Source organism: Pantherophis guttatus, chromosome 2, assembly GCF_059756535.1.
Source record: "Pantherophis guttatus breed Tessera chromosome 2, ASM5975653v1, whole genome shotgun sequence".
Taxonomy (NCBI): Eukaryota; Metazoa; Chordata; class Lepidosauria; order Squamata; family Colubridae; genus Pantherophis; species Pantherophis guttatus.
The window spans coordinates 75,243,969-75,253,774 of NC_142064.1; the positions used below are offsets into that span (position 1 = coordinate 75,243,969).

At 39.7% G+C, this 9,806-nt stretch overlaps 1 long non-coding RNA gene across 1 annotated transcript; it reads right to left on the reverse strand.

Moving 5' to 3' along the window:
• Positions 1 to 375: 375 nt before the first annotated feature.
• Positions 376 to 1,060, reverse strand: LOC148115152 (uncharacterized). Its single transcript, XR_015731897.1, has 2 exons — positions 1,018 to 1,060; positions 376 to 470 (listed from the first exon to the last, which is right to left on the reverse strand). It is a non-coding gene; the product is annotated as an uncharacterized LOC148115152 (long non-coding RNA).
• Positions 1,061 to 9,806: the final 8,746 nt, after the last annotated feature.

Consider the following 9,806-nt stretch of genomic DNA (forward strand, 5'->3'; position numbering starts at 1 on the left):
AAACACAACTTAGAGTCATTGCTTTCAAAGAGACTGCAAGAGAAAAAAGGAAATGTGATAAAGCTGGACTTGGCTGTAACTCTGCATGAAATATAGCTTTGAATTGCAAATAGGAAAATCTGAAAGTGCACAGGGGGCACGCAATTGCACACAAGACAAAGTTATAAAAATGTTCCCCTGTAGGTCATATACAGGCTAAGTACAAAAGCATGATTGTTGAAATACTATCTACACATTTTATTAGAAATGTTTTTCCAAGGATTCTGACTGATTGGCAGCCCTGCTTTTGCCACCCCAAGTATCTACATAGAATCCAAGAAACATAGAAAAGTGGGCCAATTACAGATCCTGGCTCAGTTATTCTCCCACTGATGCTTTCTTCCAGGAGATGAAAGATCACAAGGGACAGAAATCCAACAGATGCTGTTTGTCTCTCGATTGGATTTCTCCCTGGAAGAAACTCCATGCAACTATTAAAAAAAAACAAAAAAACAATCAGCTTCTTTGCCAGGAAAAAAAGAAAGAGAAGCCTATTATATAAACCAGACAGGTGAAATTCCCCTCCCCCACCCCCCAAAAATTGACTGCTTAATTCCTTCTGCTTCATTGCTAATCAGAGCTTACAAATACTTGCTGTGATGTACATGAAATGATCTTTCAGTAAAGCTCAACTCAGGAACAGCGACTAGCTTTCCCAAGATTCTTGTTTTGGCTTGAGGGCCGTGTGTGTGTGTGTGTGTGTGTGTGTGTGTGTGTGTATCTCCCTTCCTTCATGCTGCTTCGAAGAGGATTCACCTGCCCTGACAGTTGTATATTGGGCCATGTGTACTGTGATTAGGTTTCTGAAGGGGGCTTGTTTTTCCGATTGTCGTCTGATCGCCTTCCCCATCTATTTTTTAGCTGCTCGGCAAGGAGTCTTTGATGGATAAATGGCTTTATAAATAAATGATTATTATCTTAAATAAATGATCAGGCTGCCTTTCCTTAAACCCAGCGATGGTTGCTGCTCTTACTCACTGCGGCCTGCTTCTGGATGCTTTTTGCTTTGCAGACGGAGGGTCTCCCTGAGACTCCTTTGCTGTTAAAAGAGAGGCCTATATGAATCCACACCTCAGCTCAACAGCAGCAGCTCTTTGCCACAAAGAATTAAGAGCTTCTCTTTCCCCAGCTGCTGGCTGCATTCATTGATTCCCCAAGCCTCTTTGCTTTTTCGATGAAAAGCCGTTCGTTCTTTTACTTAAAAATACACTTGGAAAAAGATGTCTTCTCCAACATTTCCAACATTCACTTTATACCTCAGCAGGATATGGAACGACAAGCTGTGCCTTGCAAGTTTCCTTGTGGATAATGTACATGCATTTACATGGATGTATCCGGGCAGCAATTACTATGCATCACTATATGAGCTAGAGGCACCATATTCCACTATTGTTTTATAGGCCTCTGTTTTAGTTAAACCATTAACTGTTTATTGGAAACATAGCTGATTTTTAAAATATATCACCAAAATTTCCTTAAGAATATATATGTCCCTGGTGTCTTAAGATACATTAATATTTATCTTTAAACTATTATCTGAGCCAAAAAACTAATATTCTCTCTCTGTCTCTCTCTCTCTCTCTCTCTCTCTTTCTCTCTCTCTCTCTCTCTCACACACACACACACACAAACTCAGTAAAAGAGGAAGAAAAGAAATAAAAAAAAGACAGCATCAATTCAGTAACAATTTTTCATGTTACAAGGGCTCATCCAAATGTTCCACAATAGAGGCAAGCTGAACTCTACGCAATTCTATTCTTCCTAAACTAGTATATGCTAAATCATTTATGTCTCAGTTTAACTGATATTTATGAACAAATTGCCTAATGTAATACAATCTTCTCTCCCCACTCATAAAATCATCTTGTGATACTTTTATGAATGTATATTTTCCAGAATGAAGTTTATTAAAAAAAAACAAAACAAAAAAAACAAAAACACCATGTTTCCTGTTCCAGTTATTTCCCAGAAATCTGCCCAAAAGAAATTTGGGATTTAAGCACTTCTTAATTATATACTTCCTAGCTCTGAATTCCATTGACATGGGGGTCACAAGGATTAGAATTTGTATAACAAACATAAAATGTGGCTGTTGGCTTTTTCTTAGATATTTTATTCATTATTATTCTCATCAAACTAAATTGTGCAGATTGTGCTTTCTGGGTCATGTAGATCCAGTTATTACTGGCAGGTTCAAATTACCGTATTTTTCGGAGTATAAGACACACCCTTTCCCCCCCTAAAAGGGAGTGAAAATTTAGGTGAGTCTTATACACCGAATGTAGCCCCGCCCACCCTTTGGCCTCTGCCTTGCAGCAGTTACCTCCTTGCAAGCAAACAGCAAGAAAAAACAACTCCTTTCAGCTTCAGCACAGCCTAATGAGCATGAGTTGATTGGATCGGCCTCCCGACTCTTAGCTGATTTGCTCTCAGCTGTTTTGTGCAGGGCTCTGCTGCTTGCTGCAAAGAGGTAAATTGCTGGAGCAGATTTTGTTTTCCTTGTGCTAATCAAGGTATGCTGAAAACGAAAATGAAAGTAAAGCAGGCTGTTTGCTGTTTGCTCCAACGAGGCAAAATTGCTCAGAGGCAGATGGAGATTTCTTTTTCTTCTTTTCCTCACCAAAAAAGGTAGGTGTGCCTTATACTCTGGTGCATCTTATACTCCAAAAAATATGGTACTTCCTTCCTGTTCTTTACTGAATATAAGAATAATTTATTTGTGAGTATTCAGCTTGTTTTGATCCTTGTAAAGCTATGCCAATAGAAGCTTCTAAATTTTATTATGTACTTCACAGATACATCTGCTTTTTCTTTCTCCTTCTTTCCTTCCTTCCTTCCTTCCTTCCTTCCTTCCTTCCTTCCTTTCTTCCTTCCTTCCTTCCTCTCTCTATCTCTTTCTCTTTCTTTTTGATTCAGTTATTAAAAACTGACTCTGAACAGGTATACATACTTTTCATCAACCGTGTTACTCCCCCTACCCCCTGTTGGTTCTGTTCATTTAATGAACACTCTGCATCAGTTGTCACAATGGGATTCATTCCACCAAGTCTTTATAATTCTATGAAATCATATTTGCTTTCCTCTAGCACTAATTAAGGCTCATTTTGTTTATAATCTGAGCACTGGTAAAGAAACAATGAAGGGATGACTTTTACAGCCAATGTTATTTTTAAAAAAAATATTCATTGTTTAGGATTCAGTACTTTAACGTTCCTATGTTATTTATACTATATAAAGCTTAATCAGAAATGCTTGTTTCTTGTTCCCCACCTTCCCACAGAATTTATACTAAAGCCCTATAAAGCAAGTTCACTGTGAAAACCATGTTTGCCAAGTTTTATAATGTCTTATGCAAACAGTTTATCATCTAAGTCTGACCATCTTCCGAAAATCAATTTTTCCTCCCCCCCCCCCGCTTTTCCTTCTCCTCCTCTATCTTCTCAACCTTCTTTCATATAATGGAAGAATGGATGAGATCACAACCCAAAAATTCTTACACCCAGTGGTGAAATCCAAATTGTTTTACTACTGGTTCTGTGGGTGTGGCTTGGTGGGTGTGGCAGGGGAAGGATACTGCAAAATCCCCATTCCCACCGCAATCCTGGGGGAAGGATATTGTAAAATCCCCATTCCCTCCCCACTCTGGGGCCAGCTAGAGGTGGTATTTGCCGGTTCTCCGAACTACTCAAAATTTCCGCTACCGGTTCTCCAGAACCTGTCAGAACCTGCTGGTTTTCACCCATGCTTACTCCCCATTTCTAGATCATTAGAATTTATCATGATATTGTTCTTTGCCTTTTTATTTGTACTGGATTATTTGAAATGGGTAATGGCCAATAGCTTGGGCAACTTTTGATAGTTGTTCTATACTATCCCCCATTTTACCAACTTACAGAAAAATGCTTACTTTAAATAAGAACCAAAATGATTAGAGATAGATGCTACAAAATATACTTTTTTTTGACATGCACGAACTACAGTGATCACAGGACTGCTTGCTAAAGAACTGCAGAAGACACCCCAGCAAAACAATTATAGAGGTCAACTCAATTCGATGCTTTAGAAATAGTTAATATATTCTGTTAACTTTATTATTAAGAAGTGTGTAGCTTAGTGCTGAGACCATGGAGTGAAGACAGATAACAAACACCAAACAGCTGTCCTTCCTTCAGAGTGTGAACAAAATTGTGTGAAAGAATGTGGATATACTGATGTTTATTAAACATGTTGATAATATCTAACAGGGCAGAATTCTAATAGTGTGAAAAGCAACTCTAATAGTTTACCAAAAGCATTCTGGTGTAAGGGTCAGACTGTAATTTATCATATTGCTTTATTTTTCTTTCCATAGTAGAACAAACCAAGCATATATAATTTGTAGCCTTGCTTTGCTCAGGGCTCTTCTGCAGTGCCTTATCAAAGATGCCAGTCATCAGTGTACTTCGAGCATGCCAATAAAAGCATATTTTGATCTTTAGTTCCTTTGATTTTTTTATTAAAAATGATTTTTTTCCTCACAACCATGTAGTGTAGCTGGCAGAATCCGAAGGCCAAGGACAAGACAGTCTACTGCATGCATGATACCTCTGCCATTTTTGCAGGTTCGTAGTCCCTGTTCTTCTGCCAACCTAGCAGTTCGAAAGCACATAAAACATGCAAGTAGAAAAATAGGGACTACCTTTGGTGGGAAAGTAACAGCATTCCATGTACCTTTGGCATTTAGTCATGCTGGCCACATGACCATGGAGACATCTTCGGACAGCACTGGCTCTTCGGCTTTGAAATGGAGATGATCACCGCCCCCTAGAGTCGGTAATGACTAGCACATATGTGCGAGGGGAACCTTTACCTTTACCTTAGTCCCTATTCTGTGCCCTTCTTCCTCTCTGATCCCTTTGGAGACGCACATTAGTGTTGCTGGGATTTTCTTCGGTGTCAGGGACTCTGCAGGAGTAAACCTGTGGATATTGGTATTTAGACATCAACTGGAATGAGTTTAAGGAAAATCACTTTGCCACTGATGCAGCAAGAGCAGGGCCAATATGGCCCCTTTATGACCTGTGGACTTCAACTCCCAGAATTCCTGAGCCAGACATCTAGCTCAGCAAGGATTTTGGAAGATAAAAGGATTCCTGAAACCCGCTCACTCTGAGTTGCCTTTGGATCCAGACTTGGCAGCTTCCATCCCTCTGGGTAGTATCTGCCAGCCTAGATGAGAAGGACATGGTTAAGTGTGGATGACCACTGCCCCCTAGAGTCGGGAACGACTAGCACATATGTGCAAGGGGAACTTTTACCCTTGCACTCCGAAACAGCTTGTTCAAGCATATTCTGTTATGTGATTCCATCTCTCTCTCCCTCCCTCTCTCCCTCTCTCTCTCTTTCTCTCTCTCTCTCTCTCTCTCTCTCTCTCTCTCTCTCTCTCTGATGCAAGATGACAATGCTAACATTCCCTGAATAGTTTTTATAACAAATGAAAACAAGGCTGTGTAGCTGTTCAGTACTAATAATGCTACTTCATCAGTCAAGATGAGGTCTCAGCATTTGTTCTGCTCATACAAAATAAAACCCCTAGCAATGAAAAAAAAAAAAGGTTCAGGTACTTCCTTCCTGCAGAGTCTCTTAAACTGTAATAATGGAGAGAAGGTGTAGGATGTAAATTCAAACAATGTCTTACACACACATATGCACACAATGGAGGGTTTGGAAAGATGCTAAGAGATTAAAAAAGAGACAAGAACAGCCTCAAGGCCTCAAAATGGCACTGGGAAAAAATAAATAAATTGTGTGTTCAAAAGGAAGAGTTTCCTTTTAAAATGGAACCTGCATTTTTGTGCCCCAGAGGAAAGGTGATACCAAAATGTGTTCTGCATTTAATTATTACACCATTTTCTATCTGAAGACTTTTTTTCTTCTTCTTTTCCCTTCTGGTAAGATGTTCTCACCTCAATCTGCATCCTCAGAACTTCCCTAAAGATTTTTCCTGTCTCGAGAGCAATTGCACTTCATCACTCAGATAAAAACAGTTAGATTGTAAAGCAGTTAACCTGCTTGTCAAACAGGATTGGGCTGTTTATCATGCTCTGGAGATAAAAAATGCATATTCTTCCACACTGAAAGGACATTATTATTACATTAAATGTTATCAGTAGATTAAGATATTAAATTGATTTGCAGTGAAGATTTAAAGCTTGAGCAGGCAACCGCTTTCAACGAAATGAATAATTACGATATACGTTTTTATGAAAATAGGTATTTTACAAAGTTGATTAGTAGTATTTTGAGATATTAGTATTATTTGCTTAAATTTAGAGAGGCTGTAGAATTGTTATTATCTCTGGACTGATGGAAAGTTGGAGGTCACCTTTGTTATAAATTTGTTTATTGTATTTTTTTTTGTCATTTTCAATTTGTTTTGCTACTCCCATTCCCCTTTTATATTAGTTTGTATTTTAATGTTTGACTTTGAAATTTGACAAAGATATTATTAAAAAATAATGATAAATGCTGCCTTGTAACAAAACTCATTTTGCTGTTGCTTGCAAAAGAGTTGATCTAAGATCCATTTGACTTCTGCTGATGACATCATTTCCAAATATCTCAAGCTATGACCAAACTTATTGGGATCCCTGAAAAAGCATATATATATATATATATATATATATATATATATGTGTGTGTGTGTGTGTGTGTGTGTATACACACACACACACACACATACATATATATATTCTGCCGAAACGTCGCTTCTACCCTTTTAGGGATATATCCACAATTACACGGGAAGAAACCCGAAATATTAACTATTTCTCAGGTTTTCGCGGGTGTTTGTATGTAGGTCTTTAGTTATTCGGGTCTTCTCCCACGTAAAATTGGAAGTGTCTTGGTGACGTTTTGACGAAGTCTCATTCGTCATCTTCAGGCTGGTGTTCTCGGCTTCGTGCTTCCATTGCTCCTGGAAGCACGAAGCCGAGAACACCAGCCTGAAGATGACGAATGAGACTTCGTCAAAACGTCGCCAAGACACTTCCAATTTTACGTGGGAGAAGACCCGAATAACCAAAGACCTACACACACACACACACACACACACACACACACACACACATATATTCTTACTTCTTCGTAGGGTTTATGTGTGTTTTTCTTCTAGCCAGGTTTTCCCTACATAACCAAGGTTTTTTGTAGCTCCAGCTCAGTAGAATCACATCTACTCGGTTCTGGGCTTTTTTCTTTTCTAACAGCTAGCAAACTCTAACTGCTAGGTGGGAGACCTAAATAGATCCATTTCTAGCTCATTGGCTTTCATCAGTAGGCCACACCCATATCTTATGTATCCTCCCTGTAAAGGTACAGTATCAATTTTCTTACTTCTTCGTAGGGTTTATGTGTGTTTTTCTTCTAGCCAGGTTTTCCCTACGTAACCAAGGTGTTTTGTAGCTCCAGCTCAGTAGAATCACATCTACTCGGTTCTGGGCTTTTTTCTTTTCTAACAGCTAGCAAGCTCTAACTGCTAGGTGGGAGACCTAAATAGATCCATTTCTAGCTCGTTTGCTTTCATCTGTAGGCCACACACGATCGAAAGCTCGGCAGTTCAGTGGTTCAAATCCCTAGTGCCGTATATCGGGGTGAGTTCCCGTTACTTGTCCCAGCTTCTGCCAACCTAGCAGTTTGAAAGCACGTAAAAAATGCAAGTAGAAAAATAGGGACCACCTTTGGTGGGAAGGTAACAGCGTTTTGTGCCCCTTTGGCGTTTAGTCATGTCGGCCACATGACCACGGAGACATCTTCGGACAGTGCTGGCTCTTTGGTTTTGAAACAGAGATTACCACTGCCCCCTAGAGTCGGGAACGACTAGCACATATGTGCAAGGGGAACTTTTACCATACATACATACATACATACATACATACATACGTGTGTGTGTGTGTGTGTGTTTTAAAGCAGGGGTGTCCAATCTTGGCAACTTTAAGATTTGTGGACTTCAACTGCCAGAATTTCCCAACCAGCATGAGAGTTGAAGTCCACAGATCTTAAAAGTTGCCAAAGTTAGACACCTCTGTTTTAAAGCATAGCAACATGAACACAACTGCTAATTTTGTATGTCTTTTCAACCGTTTCATCTTCCATATAATTTTCTCCAGTTCACTGGATTTAGGACATAAACAAGGGTTTCCATTAAATGTTTGCCATGCTTCAAGGGAGACAAGATTCCTTTATAGATATTTTATGCAGCCAGAAGATTTTTTTTTTTAAAAAAAAGATTCTGCTTTGTGTTGACCCACTTCTAGTAGTTCCTCATACACTCTAGAATGCTTCTGTAATTTCAGTGAAAATCAGCTGGTTCATAGGACCCAAGAGTACATCTGTACAATGTTATGCTTCAAAAGTCTTACTGAGATGACAAGGGTTAATTTCTATCCCATGTTAATCCTGCAGCTACTCCTCCTAATGGCAAAAACCAGCGGATATAGCAGCTTTTAAGGAAGATATTAAAAGCCATTTTTCACAGTCAGTGTCTGAATCTACAGAAGAACTGAATAGCTAAACATAGGTGTATGTAATAGCCCACTATAGATAGAATGCTAACATATATAGAAAAGAGCTATAGGATATAGGCCTACATGAGTGGAATGGGGCAACTGACTGCCAGCATCTCACCACAGCTGACTTGCCACAGTCAACTCATCACAGGACATTTCAACCAGTGGTGGGTTTCAAAAAAATTTACTACTGGTTCTGTGAGTGTGGATTTGTGGGCGTGGCAGTGGAAGGATACTGTAAAATCTCCATTCCCTCCCCAATCCAGGGGAAGGTTACTGCAAAATCCCCATTTCCTCCCGATCAACTGGGACTTGGGAGGCAGAGAATAGATGGGTGCGGGGCCAGTTAGAATTTTTACTACTGGTTTTCCGAACTACTCAAAATTTCTGCTACCAGTTCTCCAGAACTGGTCAGAACTTGCTGAAATGCACCTCTGATTTCAACATGAACATGGGATTCATTGTCCCATGAATTGAATGGGACAATTCAATACGGGATAACTCAAGAGGGACAAGAAAGTCAAGTAACTCCTTTCCTGGCTCACCCCAACCTTGAAGACTTCTAACTTGAGAAGGTTCAAACCCAGGGGTGAAATGCTACTGGTTCACACCAGTTTGGGAGAACCGGTAGTGATAAAAGCTACCGGTTCATCTGAATCAGTATTGCCGACGATCAGCTGTGCCGCGTGATTTATAATCGCTAGAAAGCAGGAAATCCTAGATTCGGTAGAATCCTTTCTAGCAAATCTAAATTGCATGGCACAGCTGTTCCCTCCCTCGCTGTTCTACTTACCTTGTTAAGCCTCCTTTTTCCATGCCAAGTGCGTGTTTGGTACGCGAGCACAGCATGCATTTGGTGCATACTGCACATGTGCACATAGCATGCGTTTGGTGTATACTGTGCATGCACAGGCAACGAACTGGTGGCAAACTGCAGAGGGTTTCACCACTGTTCAAACCTAAAGCAAGACAAGGCCTGCTGCAATTCAGTTGTCCCTCTCTTGAGTTATTTATTTATTTATTTATTTATTTATTTATTTATTTATTTATTTATTTATTTATTTATTTAGATTTATATGCCGCCCTTCTCCAGAGACTCAGGGCGGCTTACAATGCGTTAAACAATAGCCTTCATACTTTTGTATATACCTGCTTAGTAGGGCTTCCGGCCCCCCTAAGCAGTGTTCTTTTTTATACAAAGTCAGCTTATTGCCCCCACAATCT